The sequence below is a fragment of the Mobula hypostoma genome, chromosome 6 (assembly GCF_963921235.1).
Source record: "Mobula hypostoma chromosome 6, sMobHyp1.1, whole genome shotgun sequence".
Taxonomy (NCBI): domain Eukaryota; kingdom Metazoa; phylum Chordata; class Chondrichthyes; order Myliobatiformes; family Myliobatidae; genus Mobula; species Mobula hypostoma.
Window position 1 is genome coordinate 68,863,661 of NC_086102.1, and position 15,772 is coordinate 68,879,432.

A 15,772-nucleotide genomic window follows, 5' to 3' on the forward strand; every position below is an offset into this window, starting at 1 on the left:
ACGCAGCAGGCCAGGCAGCATCTCTAGGAAGAGGTGCAGTCGACGTTTCAGGCCGAGACCCTTCGTCAGGACTAACTGAAGGAAGAGTGAGTAAGGGATTTGAAAGTTGGAGGGGGAGGGGGTGATCCAAAATGATACCACAGTTTTCTGGGTTTGTAAAAATTTCCTGCTCAGAGCAATGTTCGCGTAGCTATATACTGTATATATTTTTTAAAAAATATAGTTAATGTTGCCCTGGGACTTCAACGTTAATGAACCATGGGCACTCAGCTATTTCAATCTTTTGGCCACAGCCAGCATCAATCAAGTCCACCACAGACGATTCAAAAGAGTTGTGAAGAATTCACCCTGAATTTTGTAAACCTATATTGCAAAGGGCAAAAGCTCCTACAAGTTGTATAGATTCAAAATTTCTCCTAATTGCATATCAATACCTAAGACAAAGGTGCAAGCTTTTAATTTCCTTGTAAGGGGAATACAAATGCAAAGTACTTTCTCTTGATTCACTTGTGCCTATAAGGCAGAGCCTTTACCATTGGGTTATACAAAATATTGGTATTCTGTACATGTTTAACGTTAGATTAAAGTGGCGAAAACTGGATATTTTTAGAAAGAGCTTTGGTTAATTGCTTGACATATTTCTATTGTACAATCCGTAACCTAAAACTAATTTAAATACTACAAGAAAACCAGAACAAAGATTTAGAAACTGGGCACTTTTCAAGATTTAACAAATTGCAAATTTAAAATTCATCACCTGCAAGATATTGAAAGCTTTAAATAATGCTGACACAGGGGAGCAGCGCCGTGCATCCACTAAAATGGTCAGTCCTGCACTCTGGGTTTCTTGTCTGAAACATGAAGCAAAAATAGTAAATGATATAAGAGCTTTACCCATATTAACAGATTACTTTGTTGACAACATTAACAAACATCTATAGGGAGGGGAGGCAGATTCTAGAATGTGCAATAATAAGGTTGTTGTGATGGAAGATTTTAACATTCCTAATATTGACTGACATCTTCTTAGAGCAAGGGGTTTAGATGAGGTGGAGTTTGTTAGGTGTGTTCAGGGAAGTTCCCTGACACAATATGTAGATAAGCCAACTAGAGGAGAGGCTGTACTTGATCTGGTATTGGGAAACCAACCTGGTCAGGTATCAGATGTCTCAGTGGGAGAGCATTTTTGGAGGTAGTGATCAAAACTCTGTCTTTTTTACCAGTGAGCTGGAGAGCGATAGCAGCAGACAATTTGGTAAAACATTTAATTGGGGTAGGGGGAAATACAATGCTATTAGGCAGGAACTTGGGAACATAAATTGAAGCAGATGTTCTCAGGAAAACGAGTGGCAAATGTTCAGGGAACATTTGCATGGCATTCTGCTTAAGAATGAAACTAGGAGAGCTAGAAGGGGCCATGAGAAGCAGGATTAAGGAAAACCCCAAGGCATTCTACAAGTATGTGAAGAGCAAAAGGATGAGTGTGTGAGAATAGGGCCAATCAGGTGCGATAGTGGAAATGTGTGCATGGAGTCAGAGGAGGTAGCGGAGGTACCTAATGAATACTTTGCTCAGTATTCTCCAGGGAAAAGGACCTTGGCAATTGTGGAGATGACTTATAGTGGACTGAAACACTTGAGCATATAGACGTTAAGAAAGTGGATATGCTGGAGCTGTTAAAAAGCATTAAGTTAGATAAGTCGCTGGAACCGGATGAGATATACCCCAGTCTACTGTAGGAAACAAGGGTTGAGATTGCTGAGCCTCTGGCGATGATCTTTGCATCATCAATAGGGACGGGAGAAGTAGCAGAGGATTGGAGGGTTGAAAATGTTGTTCCTTTGTTCAAAAAAACGGAGTAGAGATAACCCAGGAAATTATAGACCAGTGAATCATACTTCAGTGGTGGGAAAGTTGTTGGAGAAAATCCTGAGAGGCAGGATTTATGAGCATTTGGAGAGACATAATCTGATTAGCGATAGTCAGCATGGCTTTGTAAGGGCAGCGCGTGCCTTACGAGCCTGATTTAATATTTGAGCATGTAACTAAACACATTGATGAAGGTAGAGTAGTGGATGTAGTGTATATAGATTTTATTAAGGCATTTGATAAGGTTCCCCATGCAAGGCCTTCTTCAAAAAGTAAGGAGGCATGGGATCCAAGGAGACCTTGTTTTGTGCATCCAGAACTGGCTTGCCCACAGAAGGCAAAGGATGGTTGTAGATGGTTCGTATTCTGCATGGAGGTCAGTGACCAGTGGTGTTCCGTAGGGATTTGTTCTGGGAACCCTCCTCTTTTCGATTTTTATAAATGACCTGGATGAAGAAGTAGAAGGGTGGGTTAGTAAGTTTGCTGATGACACAAAGGTTGGGGGTGTTGTGGATAGTCTGAAGAGTTGTCAGAGGTTACAGCGGGACATCGACAGGATGCAAAACTGGGCTGAGAAGTGACAGATGGAGTTCAACCCAGGTAAGTGTGAAGTGGTTCATTTTGGTAGGTCAAATTTGAAGATAGAATATATTATTAATGGTAAGGCTCTTGGCAGTGTGAAGGATCAGAGAGATCTTGAGGTCCATGTCCACAGGACACTCAAAGCTGCTGCGCAGATTGACAGTGTGGTTAAGAAAGCATATGGTGTGTAGGTATTCATCAACCATGGGATTGAGTTCAAGCACCATGAGGTAATGTTACAGCTATATAAAACCTTGGTCAGACCCCACTTGAAGTACCGTGTTCAGTTCTGGTCACCTCACTACAGGAAGGATGTGGATACTATAGGAAGAGTGCAGAGGATATTTACAAGGATGTTGCCTGGATTGGAGAACGTGCCTTGTGAGAATAGGTTGAGTAACCTTGGCATTTTCTCCTTAGGGCAACAGAGGACGAGAGGTGATGTGATAGAAGTGTATAAGATGATGAGAGGCACTGATCGTGTGGATAGCCAGAGGCTTTTTTCCAGGGATAAAGTGTCTAACACAAAGGGGCATAGTTTTCAATGCTTATAAGTAGGTATAGAGGGGATGTCAGGGGTAAGTTTTTCACACCGAGAGTGGTGGGTACATGTAATGCACTTCCAGCAAAGGTGGTGGAAGCGGATACAATAGGGTCTTTGAAGAGACTCTTAGGTAGGTACACGAGCTTAGAAAAATAGAGGCCTCTATGGTAGGTAATTCTAGGCAGTTTCATAGTCAGCACAACATTGTGGGCTGAAAGGCACGTAATGTGTTGTATATTTCTACGTTCTATATAATGACCTTAGGAAGTTTTTCACAATTTCACACAATCATTTTGAGAGAGGTCAAATAATGTGCACCAGTATAACATGAAATAAAAATAGATATACAACTAATTTCTCAGGGAGTCTTGAATAGAAAATCTTAATCTGTTAATTTACTTGTTTACAAAGAACAAACCTTTATTGGAGTGTAATAAACACTGCATTTTATTTGCTAAAATGTAATTTCAATAGGTCAAATCAAAGTAGAACTTTCAGGACACTGTAATATGAAAATCCCATATTTATGTCATGATTAAGTACTTAACTTTTTCTCACAGTATTTATTCATAGTTCAACTAACCCCAATAACAATAATAGCAAATGCAAATTGGTTTACTATTGTCAAATAAACGGAGGTACAGTGAAAAACCTGTTTTGTATCCCATCCATACAGATCAATTCATTATAACACTGCATTGACGTATTCTAAGGTAAAACGACAATAAAGTGCAGAATAGTGTCACAATATAGAGAAAGTTCAGTACAGGTAAACAGTCAAACCGAGGTAGATTTTAATGCCAAGAATCTATCATATTATTCTAAAGAATGGTTCAATAGTTTTATAATAGCAGGATAGGAGCTGTCTTTTAGCTTGATGAAAGACTAGGCCTTTGTACCTTTGCACTGATGGCAATGGGGTGAGTGAGGTATTTGATTATACTGGCTGCTTTACTGAGGCAGTGAGATGTGGCCAAAGAACATGGAGGGGAGTCTGATTTCTGTGATGTGCAGAGTTGTTTCTACAACTCTCTGCAGCTTCTTGCAGTCATAGGCAGAGAGGCAGCCATATCGAAGATGCTTTCTATGGTCTTTTGCTTAAGCCGATCATCCCTACCGGAGCATCGGCCGCCTGCAGCAGCTTGCCAGAGTCCTCTGTTCTGAGCCGAAAGGAGGTCAATGCAGCTTCAGCTTTCGCCACACAACTTTATACATCTTCTAGGTGAAGACTCTTCCTCTCCCAGGAATGAGGTCTTTGAAGCTTCTGTAGGAATTTCTGTAACACTGTTCTTTACATGATAGGGTTACCAGCAACATGCCTAACCCTCCTCCTTTTGCAGCCTGGCTTGGGTGGAATTGCTTTCTATGATGAATTTGCCAAAACTGATGGATATCCAAAATATCTCTGTTTGATGGAATCAAAGATCAACTATACTGTACTGTTCATATGGTTAAAATTGTGCCAATTGTAGAGACATTGATGAAATTCTCAGGTGGTTATTCATTTATATCTTTGTATCTCCACCATATTTCTGGTGTATCTACAAATGAGAGTCCTTCTCTCCAATTTTCCCCCTTTTTTCTGGGATTGTACAGTTCTATAAAACTCTAACGTGGTCTCAACATATCGATGCAGCTGCAAAGGCGGCAAGACAATAGCTATATTTCATTAGCAGGAGTTTGAGGATGTTTAGTTTGTCACCTAAAACACTTAAAAACTTCCACAGATGTACCGCGGAGAGCAATCTGACAGGCAGCATCACTGTATGGTATAGGGGGGTGCGCGCAGGGCTATTGCACAGGATGGAAAGTAGCTACAAAAAGTTGTAAAATTAGTTAGCTTCATCATGGGCACTAACCTCCATAGTATTCAAGACACCCTCAAAGAGCAATGCCTCAGAAAGGCAGCATCCATTATTAAGGAACCCCATCACCCAAGACATGCCCTGTTCTCATTGTTACTGTCGGGAAGGAGATACAGATGCCTGGAGGCACACAATTAATGAGTCAGGAACAGCTTCTTCCCCTCTGCCATCCGACTTCTAAACGGACATTGAACCCATGAGCACTACTGTTATTATTTCTGTTTTTGCACTACTATTTTTAATTTAATTATTTAAAAAAAGTGTGTGTCTGTGTGTGTGTGTGTGTACATACACACACACATAAACATTCAATTCAACTACCGCAGTGCAATACAAAGAAAACTGTTTGAATACCTGGGAAGACTATAAAAGTAGACAAGGAGACGCACAAGTTCAGGTATGTTGCAATGTGGATTCAGCCAAACGGTATTCCTCGTTGTTACTATTACCACTCCACGACCAGATCTATCTCTGGCTCCTGAAACAAAATAAAGCATTATGCGAATACTTGGAATATCTTTAAAAAATACAAAGGATCTGACAATCATCTCAATTTACTTTGTTCCAAAAAATCAATCTGTACATCTATCTTTGAAGAAAATGTATACTTCAAATAATGGTTATAAGTGACCTGGTCTGCTATTTCCGTAGATCATAACAGTTTGATCTCTTTTACACATTCTTTAACTCTAAGAAAACCTGAAGGATAAATTAAAGAACATCTAATTGCATGGGAAAGCAAGCAACATCCATGGGAAAGGAACATGAAGAATCATCATCATCATCATGATCAGGTGCCGTGCCCAGCTTGAGCTTTGACTGCCATGGCCCACACACTCCTGTTTCAGGTCAAGTGGATCAACTCATTGGCATTCATTTCCAGTCCTCTGGCTGCTGTCTCCATCATCATTGGACTTTGCCTTCCTCTTGCTTCCTTCCCTTCAATCTTTCCCATAATTACCGTGCATTCTAACTCCTCTTTCCTAATCACATGTCCAATGAAGTTACATCGCCATTTCATGATCTCATATATTATTTCCCTTTTTGTGCTTGCTCTGTTCATGACAGCCTCGTTAGATATTCGTTTCGTCCATGATATTCTTTGTATCCTCCTCAAAAACCACATCTCTGCTGCTTCAATTCGTTTCCTCATGTTACTAGGTATCGTCCAACATTCTGGGCCATATAACATAACTGGATAAACATAATATTTCAGTACTCTGAGGCGGGTTGTCATGCCTAGTTTAGTATTGGTCAATATACTTTTCATTCTCGAAAAGGTGCCTTTTGCCATCCCTATTCTTCTTTTGACGTTCATGTCGCACCTGCCATCTGATGTCACCCAGCTTCCTAAGTAGCAAAAGTTCTGTACTTGTCTTATGTCTTTCCCGTTTATTCTCAGCCTGCAGACAGGATCCTCCTTCTTTTTTGGATATCACCATACATTCCGTCTTTTTGCAATTGATAGACAGACCCATTTTTGCACTTTCTTCAACAATTATGTCAGTTAAGTTTTGTAGTTCTTCCTCTGTACTTGCAATTAACAGTGTCATCTACATACAGTATATGAAATTATTGATGTTTTCACCACCAACTTTGATTCCCAAGATGTCTCTTATTTTTTGTAATATTGTTTCACTGTACATATTAAATAAATTAGGGGAGAAAACACACCCTTGTCTAACGCCTCTCTTGATTTTCGTATACTGACTCACTTCTCCATCTATTCTTACAGCAACAGTTTGTTCCCAGTACAGATTTCTGATTAGGCAGAGGTCTTTTGAATCTAGACCTAGAGTTTTCTGTAATATTTCAAATAACTTATTGTGCTTCACTTTATCAAATACTTTTGTGTAGTTGATAAAACAAACAAATCTTTTTGCACTTGAATAACTCGTTCTGATAGTATCCTTACATCAATATTGCGTTTCTTGTACCTTTGTCTTTCACAAAACCACATTGTTCTTTACCTATTTCAGCTTGTATCTTACTTTTAGCTCTTGTCATCAAAATTCTTAGAAGTATCTTGGTGATATGACTCATTAAACTATGGTCCTATTTAATTCACATTCTATTGCTCCAGGTTTCTTAGGAAGAGTGATAAATACTGATATTTTCATCTCTTCTGGTATTATTCCAGTCTCATAAATGTCATTGATTAAATCAGTAAGTTTTTCAATTCCATAATTTTCAGAGGCGATTATTTGTTCTATTACTAATTCATCAGGACCTGCTGCCTTTCCTTTCTTCATCTTATTTATTGCATTACGAACTTCAGATTTTAAAATACTTGGACCTTTAATGTTTTCCTTAATTTCTGGATTTTTTTGCCTCAATCTCTTCAAACAATACCTGAATATACTCAGTTTATCTGTTCATAATCTCATCTTTTTCCATGATAATGATACTGTCCTTTACTTTCAAATATCCACCTGAAGAACAGAGGAGCTTTTTGCCAATGATATTCTTGATTTGTTGATGTAACCTTTTTGGATCAGTAATAGGGATTCCTTCTATTTGCTCACATTCCTGGTTTAACCATTCTTCTTTGGCTTTTTGACATAAGCTTTTAACTTTTTTTATCTAAGGACTTATATTCTATAGGATTTGCTTTCTTCTGTCTCCTTTCTTCCATTAGATTTTTGATTTCATCTGCCATCCATTTATTCTTTGTGCTTTTTTCTTTTTTAGGAATCACTGACTTTGCTGATTCTACCAAGGCATCCTTTAGAGAGTTAAATTTCATTTCTACATGATTGCTATCATCTTCAACAGATTCTATTTCTGGAGTTTGAAATCTATTCCTTACTTCAGTTGTAAATTTTTGTCTTAAGTTTTCTTCTTTAATTAATTGCAAGTAGTCAAGGGATTGTTCAGGTTTTTGCTTCTTTAGTTTTTTAAGTTTCACTTTTACATGACATAGTACTGGGTTATGGTCACTATTACAGCCTGCACCTGGATATGTTTTGCATTGAGTCACTGAGTTTCTAAATCTTTGGTTTATAGTAATAAAATCAATTTGATTTTTAATGTTATCACCTGGACTTTTCCAGGTCCACGAGCGTCTTGGATGGTTTTTAAAGTAGGTATTCATAATGACCTGATTATTCATCTTGCACCATTCTACCCATTTCTCACCTCTTTTCTTTCTTTCCCCAGTCCAAATTTTCCTGTGGTATTTCCATCAGCACCTTGTCCTACTTTAGCATTTAGATCTCCCATGACAATAACAATATCTCGAGATTTGTATCCATTCTTTGCTTGCTCAAGCTCATCATAGAATTTATCTATATTCTAATTTGTTCCATCTGTTGTTGGTGCATATACCTGTATAATTGCTAAATCAAATGGTTGTCCTCTGAATCTAACAAGGTGCACTCTTTCTGATATTGCCCAATGTCCTAAAACACTTTTTGCCATGTTTTCATCCATAAGAATATCTACTCCATTAGTATGGGATGTTCCACAATAATAAATTAGTGTTTTATTTCTATTCTGACATGTTCCAGCACCTATCCAACGAACTTCCCTAATTCCCATGATGTTAATCTTCAGTATTTCCATTTCATTTATCACATTGTCCAATCTTCCTGCTTGATATAGGGTTCTTCATTCCAATTGGCAATAATTTTCTTTTGTGTTACTTGAATTTTATGAGCAGTAACTTGATGACAGTCGGGGATCCCCTGCTGACCAGAATCAACCCTACCCAGAGAAGCATCTTCAGAATTGTCTTGAAGATCCTCTTGACGCTGTTGTTGTGTGATGCATTTTGTGAGTTTGACCATGGTTTTCTTAACAAATAGATTCTAGGAAACCTAGTATCTAGCAACGGTGGTTTGCTATTGCCTACCACTGGGCGAACTAAAGAAATCGCCATTTCAACATGAAGAATAAGGGAGCAAAAGAGAGTGTAACAAGGGCAGTAGGCAGTCAGTGCACAAGGCTACATTGCCTCTGCTTTGATAAATTTCAAAAGTTAATCTATATAACAAAGTCATAAGTGTTCCAGTGGTAAAACCCATAATAAAAATAGTTACGGTATTAATGGCAAATCAAGTTGCAACTTCACACAAAACTTAGAACAAATCAGCATTTGTCATTACAATGAAATTATCTAGAGCTTTTACCCCTCCTTGGTTCACAATCATCTAATGATGACAGGGGAAGTAGTCTTACTACTTCCCCTCTCATCTTCATACTGATTACCTTCCCTCTTCATATATGCTAACACAAAGTTTTAACTTGAAATATCAATTCAATTCATTTCCCTTTCTCCAGATGTTGCTCAACTTGCTGAGTTCATGCAGCAAATTGATTTTTTTTTGTTCTATGTCACCATAATACTTAAATGCAAAATATACCACTGTATCCAGCTGCAGCTTTGGGTAAAAGTCTGTGCAGTTAATTCTATGATTGCTGGTGCTATATGCATTGACAGATATTATTAAGTACCTACCACTCAAATATGCTACCCCAGATTTCAGAACATCAAAGTTGATTTCATGGCACAGTGTTGGCAGATAAGGTTTTAAGAGTAAGGGAGGTGAGATCGCCGGTTGTTCAACTGTCAGCAGTTCTTGCCTGTTTACAATGCACTCTGTAATTAGTGAGATTTTTGGTGGTTCATCTGTTAGGTTGAGATTTTCATCTTCTGTACTTCCTTTTACTGTATCCAATGTCTCATTTGTTACTGAACCAATTCCTAGAGAACAAAATCAATTACAGACTGGATAATTCCTACATTAAGAAATGCATCTCAATCAGAAATACATAAAATATATACATATATATTACAACGGGAATTTACTTGAAAAAGCAGAAGTGGCAGTTACATCATAAACATAACAGAATGTCACCTGATACTGTGACATTCAACGTAAGTAGAACTATGCATGTTTTTGCTCTTTGGTGTAGTACACCAATATCATAGATAACAATTCCCACATTCACAGTCCTGCATATATTTATATTGGCATATCAAAAAAAGAAACTGATTCTTTGTTTTTCTACTGTATGTACCTATTAATTGCCTAAAGTCAACAATGAACCAATTTAAAGTTGCAATCCTCCAGCTACTTAATAGTTGCTTAAAGATGTTTTTATGATGTAGAGACAGCAGAGAAACTGGAAATCTTGCCTTCCTCACTTCAACTGTAGAGAATATTGGCTGAATATAGTAAATTCTGACTATCTACTACCTATGTGGAAATCCTGATAGTCCAGCATCTGGCTCTGCTTCCCACGTTCACTTTCAACTTATCAGGGGCACGTTTTCTGATGCTCCCTTTAAACTCACAGGGTTTTGTTTCCTTGTGCTTTTAAACTCACCTGCTTCACTGTAAAGTTTATTATAGTACTGTGTAACATCATTTAACAATTGGAAGTGTACTGGTATATTGAGTAACTACCAGCAATCTAGAAAACTGGTTCAGCATCACCGAGGTCCCTCAAACCCCTAATAAGTTTTTTGAAAACAAATTAGAAAACATTTTCATTGGCATAAAGTTTGGTAACTGTATATTAAAGATAATTGTTACCTGAATGATAAGTGAACTGGGGAGAAATAGTACCGATCACTGATTAAGTAAATAGGTAATCTACACATCAGGTAAAGTAAGACAGCAAGACTTGTTGTTTAGTCCCTCAAGACAAACAGTCCAATCTCCCCCACCCTTAAATAAAGATAGGATAGATAAAGGGGATGCAGCGGATGTTGTATATTTGGACTTTCAGAAGGCCTTTGACAAGGTAGCACACATGAGGCTGCTTACTAAGTTAAGCGCCCATGGTATTACACGGAAGTTACTAACATGATTAGAGCACTGGCTGATTGGTAGGAGGCAGCAAGAGGGAATAAAAGGATTCTTTTCTGGTTGGCTGCTAGTGACTAGTGGTGTTCCTCAGAGGTTGGTGTTGGGGCCACTTCTTTTTATGCTGTATATAAATGATTTAGATGATGGAATAGATTGCTTTGGAGCCAAGTTTGCAGATGATATGAAGACTGGTAGAGGGGCAGGTAGTTTTGAGGAAACATAGGAGAATGGGCAAGAAAGTGGCAAATGAAATACAATTTTAGAAAATGCACGGTCATGCACTTTGGTGGTAGAAATAAATGTGCAGACTATTTTCTAAACGGGGAGAAAATCCAGGAATCTCACATAAAGAAGGACTTGGGAGTCATTGTGCAGTACACCCTGAAGGTTAACTTGCAGGTTGAGTTGGTGGTGAGGAAGGGAAACGCCATGTTAGCATTAATTTCAAGAGGTCTAGAATACAAGAGCAAGGATGTGATGCTGAGACTTTATAACACTGGTGAGGCCTCACCTTGAGTATTGTGAACAGCTTTGGGCCCTTCATCTTAGAAAAGATGTGCTGGCATTGGAGAGGGTCCAGAGGAGGCTCACAAGGATGATTCCATGAATGAATGGGTTATCATACGAGGAACGTTTGATAGCTCTGGGTCTGTACTCACTGGAATTCAGAAGGGATGACGGGGGGATCTCATTGAAACTTTTGAATGTTGAAAGGCCTTAGCAGAGTTGATGTGGAATGGATGTTTCCCATGGTGGGAGAGTCCAGGACCAGAGGACACAGCCTCAGGATAGTGGGGTACCCTTTCAAAACAGAGATGCGGAGAAATTTCTTTAGCCAACGGGTGGTGAATTTGTGGAATTTGCTGCCACATGCAGCTGTGGAAGCCAGGTTGCTGGGTGTATTTAAAGCAGAGACTGATAGTTTCTTGATTGGACATGACAGCAAAGGTTACGGGGAGAAGGCTGGGAACTGGGGTTGAGGAGGAAATAGGAAAAAAGGGTCAGCCATAATTGAATGGCAGAGTAGACTCGATGGGCCAGATGGCCTAATTCTCCTCCTATGTCTTATGGTTTAAAGGATTACAAGGCAACAATATAAAAGGGCAGATTTATTGCCTGTCAATAATCTTAAAGTGCAAACTAAATTGGCACGCATGGAAGAATGTCTGTAGATCAGCCAGGATTTGTCTGGAAAAGAGAAGCCAAAGTTTTAATGTGTCATTCTGTTATCCCCCTGCATAGTTTGGATAGTCTCTATTCACAACAGACAGGTAGAATCACCTGCACATTACAAATACCTACGTCAGGGTGCTGTATATTGACTACAGCTCAGCATTTAATATAACATTCCTACAGTTCTGATTGAAAAGCTCCAAATCCTGGACCTCTTGTACCTCCCTCTGCAACTAGATCCTCAACTTCCTAATCAGAAGACCACAATCTGTGTGGATCTGAAACAACATCTCCACTTTGCTGACAATCAACACTGGTGCACCTCAGGGATATGTGCTTAGCCTACTGCTCTACTCTCTATACATCCATGACTGTGTGGCTAGGCACAGCTCAAATGCCATCGATAAATTTGCTGATGATACAACCATTGTTGGCAGAATGCCAGGTGGTGATGAGAGGCTGTATAGGAGTGAGATATATCAGCTGGTTGAGTGGTGATGCAGCACAATTTTGCATTCAACGTCAGTAAGACCAAAGAACTGATTGTGGACTTCAAAAAGGGCAAGACGAAGGAACACACACCAGTCTTCATCGAGGGATCAGAAGTGGAAAGAGTGAGCAATTTCAAATTCCTGGCTATCAGCATCTCTGAGGATCTAACTTCAACCCACATAGTGACACAACTACAAAGAGGGCACAACAACGGATCACATGAAGAGTTTGAGAAGATTTGGTATACCACCAAAGACACTCGCAAATTTCTACAGCTGTACCGTGAAAAACATTCTAACTGGCTGCATCAGCATCTGGTATGGGGGGGGGGGCGAGGGGAAGCGCTGCTGCACAGGATCGAAGTACGAGGGGTGATTGATACGTTCATGGCCTAAGGTAGGAGTTGATTTTAGAAAACCTAGCATATTTACTCTTCAACATAGTCCCCTCCTACATTTACACACTTAGTCCAGCGGTCATGGAGCATACGCCCTTCTTTGTAGAAGTCGGTGCCTTGGACCTCCAGAAAGTGGTCCACAGCAGGGGTGATCGATAGGTTTGTGGCCTAAGGTAGAAGGAGATGAGTTATACAGCTCTTGTTACATGCACGTGCAGTTCAACTCTTTGAGTGAAAATGCAGAAAGTTTGAAGTTAAAAACTCATCTGGAGGTCCAAGACGCCAACTTCTATAAAGAAGGAATCTATATCCTCCACGACCGCTGGACTGAGTGTGTAAATGTAAGAGGGGATTATGTTGAAACATAAATGTGCTAGTTTTTCTTTTTTTTTGGTGTGTGCGAGTCTGTGCGTGTGCGTCTGCCTACGTGTGCATCTGCGTGTCCGTGATGATGTCTTTTTCATGGCCTTTTAAAAGGTGCGGAGCAAGGGAGATACTGTGTGGTACGCCACTCCTGACAGACATTTTCGCAATATTTTCCCTTTGTTTTACGAGGTCGAGTTGCGGATGGAAAGCGTACTCGGGGGGTGGACCCGACTAGTTTCGAACCCGGGAACCTCCGCTCCCGGGTCCGGCACCCCTGTTGTTGTGCCACCAGCCAGCCCGTGGTAAGTTTTCTGAAACTGACTCCTTCTACCTTAGGCCACAAACTTATCAATCACCCCTTGTAAGCTGCAGAGAGTTGTAAACTTAGTCAGTTCCACCATGAGCACTAGCTTCCCTAGTATCCAGTATGTCTTCAAGAAGTGATGCCTCATCCATCAATAAGCATCCCTCTCATCCAGGTCATGCCTTATTCTCCTTGCTACAATCAGGAAGGAGGTACAGAAGGATGAAGGCATACACTCAATGATTCAGGAATAGTTTCTTCCCATCTGTCAACTGATTTCTGAATGGACATCGAACCCATGAACCCTTGTCACTGTTTTTTTATTTCTATTTTTGTACTACTTATTTAATTTAACAATTTATTATATACATACTTACTGTAATTCACAGTTTTTCTCTATTATTATGTATTGCATTGTACTGTTGCTGCAACGTTAACAAATTTCATGACATATGCCAATGATATTAAAACTGATTCTGATTCTGAATTCTCAGGGAGGGGTAGAGGTGCAGAAACACTGCTTATTTTACTCAGTCTGGCCATTATACCGACCACCTTATGCAAATTATGAATGTCAATGTCCGATTATAAGGCCAAAGGGCTGATCATTAATGCTTCTAATCTGGCAATACAAAACACCCAAGTTTCTGACCAAAGGCCTCAGCCCCAAAATTTCGACTGTTTATTCATTGCTATTGATAGTGCCTGACCTGCTGAGTTCCTCCAGCATTTTATGTGTGTTGCTTTGTATTTCCAGCATCTGCAGACTTTCTCATCTTTATGAATTGCTACAATTGTTAATCTGTTGACCCAGTATCAACAGAACCCCTTTAATCTGCCGGCTAGTTCTGATAACTCTTTTTAGCCTGGCTGAAAAATTAACGTGGGACTGTGCAAGCAAGCTAATGAAGTCAATCTAAACCAAATTGTGATACTTTATCTTAAGTGCCCCAAGGTGAGTTTTTTTTTAAAGACCTTTGTGGCACTAGGGAAAAAAAGAATAGCCTGCCTGGCCACACAAAGACAATTTCTGCAGTTTCTCCTCAGAAATCGTCCTTCATACTAATTCAATTTCTAGGAAGTGATTCATGGGTCACCTCAATCTGTCAGGCAGACAGGTCCAGGGTAGAGATTTAATGGCATGTAAATGAGGAACAGAAATTACAACATTCTATTTCTTTTAAAACTTTCCAGCTGATTCAAGTTTCTAACTCATCACCCATTTAACCAAAACTACAACTTGGGAACTCAGCATTATGACCAGCTTTTGTTTTTGATCTTCATCTATTCATTTTATAATCATCACCTGTCCTGGGAAAAACAATGGAAGTTAACCTTTATGATATAATATTAGATATCCTACCTTCCAATTTATTCCCAATTAGACAGTCTCCTTGCTCCTTAAGATCGTCTGAAGAGTCCTGTGATGATTGAGCACAGCTTTATCGAATCTTGTCTATCATTTTCATCAGCAAATGGTATTTTTTCATTTCTCTCTTCATTTGCAGAAGTCAATTCCTGCTCTTCTATATCCATTATAGTTGAGTGAATAATGCTAGATCCAGTGGTTTCCACATTTGACCAATACTCTTCAACAGTAGAATATCGCTTACTTTGACCTTCCTTTACAGCATCGAATCCCAAGATATTCTGCACAGTGGTCTCATTTTCCAAGGTCTGTACTGACGGGTATCTATTCTCTTGTACTTGTTGTTCTTCTTCAAGTAACATTACATTACAGGTGTCAGTCAGGTTCAAATCTTCACTGTCACTGAGTTTTTGTTTGCAGAATTCGCTCTGTAAGTTATTTACATTTCCATGTTCCACATGTTCAGACCCCTGATGCAATGCATCAACTTGAAATTGCTGATTAGTTTGTAATTTTATAACAGAACATTCATGCAATTGTGCATTTTCCTCTGTCAGAAACACATGATCTCACTCTAAGTGTGTCATACATTTGGATCCATGTGTTTCTGTACACTCAGTGTGCTCTGACAAACGTGGCTGCAAATTGTCACCAAATATAGAGCTTATTCCTTCATTTAATAATGTATCATCTCTGCTATTATCCAGTTGCAAAATTATAGATTCAACATCTTTAATCAAGTGATCAATTTTCATCACATTATGATTATGGCTGAGTTTTGAAGAAGAATCTATATTTTCAACAAGTGCAAAGTCTTCACATAAAATAGACCCTTCAAAGTTTAAGAACTGGGACGAAGAGATTCTGCAGCCATCTAAATGCGTATCAGCACATGCATGAACAAAGTTTGGTTGATCTGTATTTTTGATAAAGGGTACTTTTTGGATAACATTCTGCCCATTAAACTGTATATGCTCAGAATACACCGATTGTTG

At 39.2% G+C, this 15,772-nt stretch overlaps 1 long non-coding RNA gene across 1 annotated transcript; it reads right to left on the minus strand.

Annotated features, from left to right (window-relative positions):
• Positions 1–717: 717 nt before the first annotated feature.
• Positions 718–14,903, minus strand: LOC134348087 (uncharacterized). The gene is made up of 4 exons (XR_010018350.1): positions 14,772–14,903; positions 9,320–9,565; positions 5,215–5,338; positions 718–851 (listed from the first exon to the last, which is right to left on the minus strand). It is a non-coding gene; the product is annotated as an uncharacterized LOC134348087 (long non-coding RNA).
• Positions 14,904–15,772: the final 869 nt, after the last annotated feature.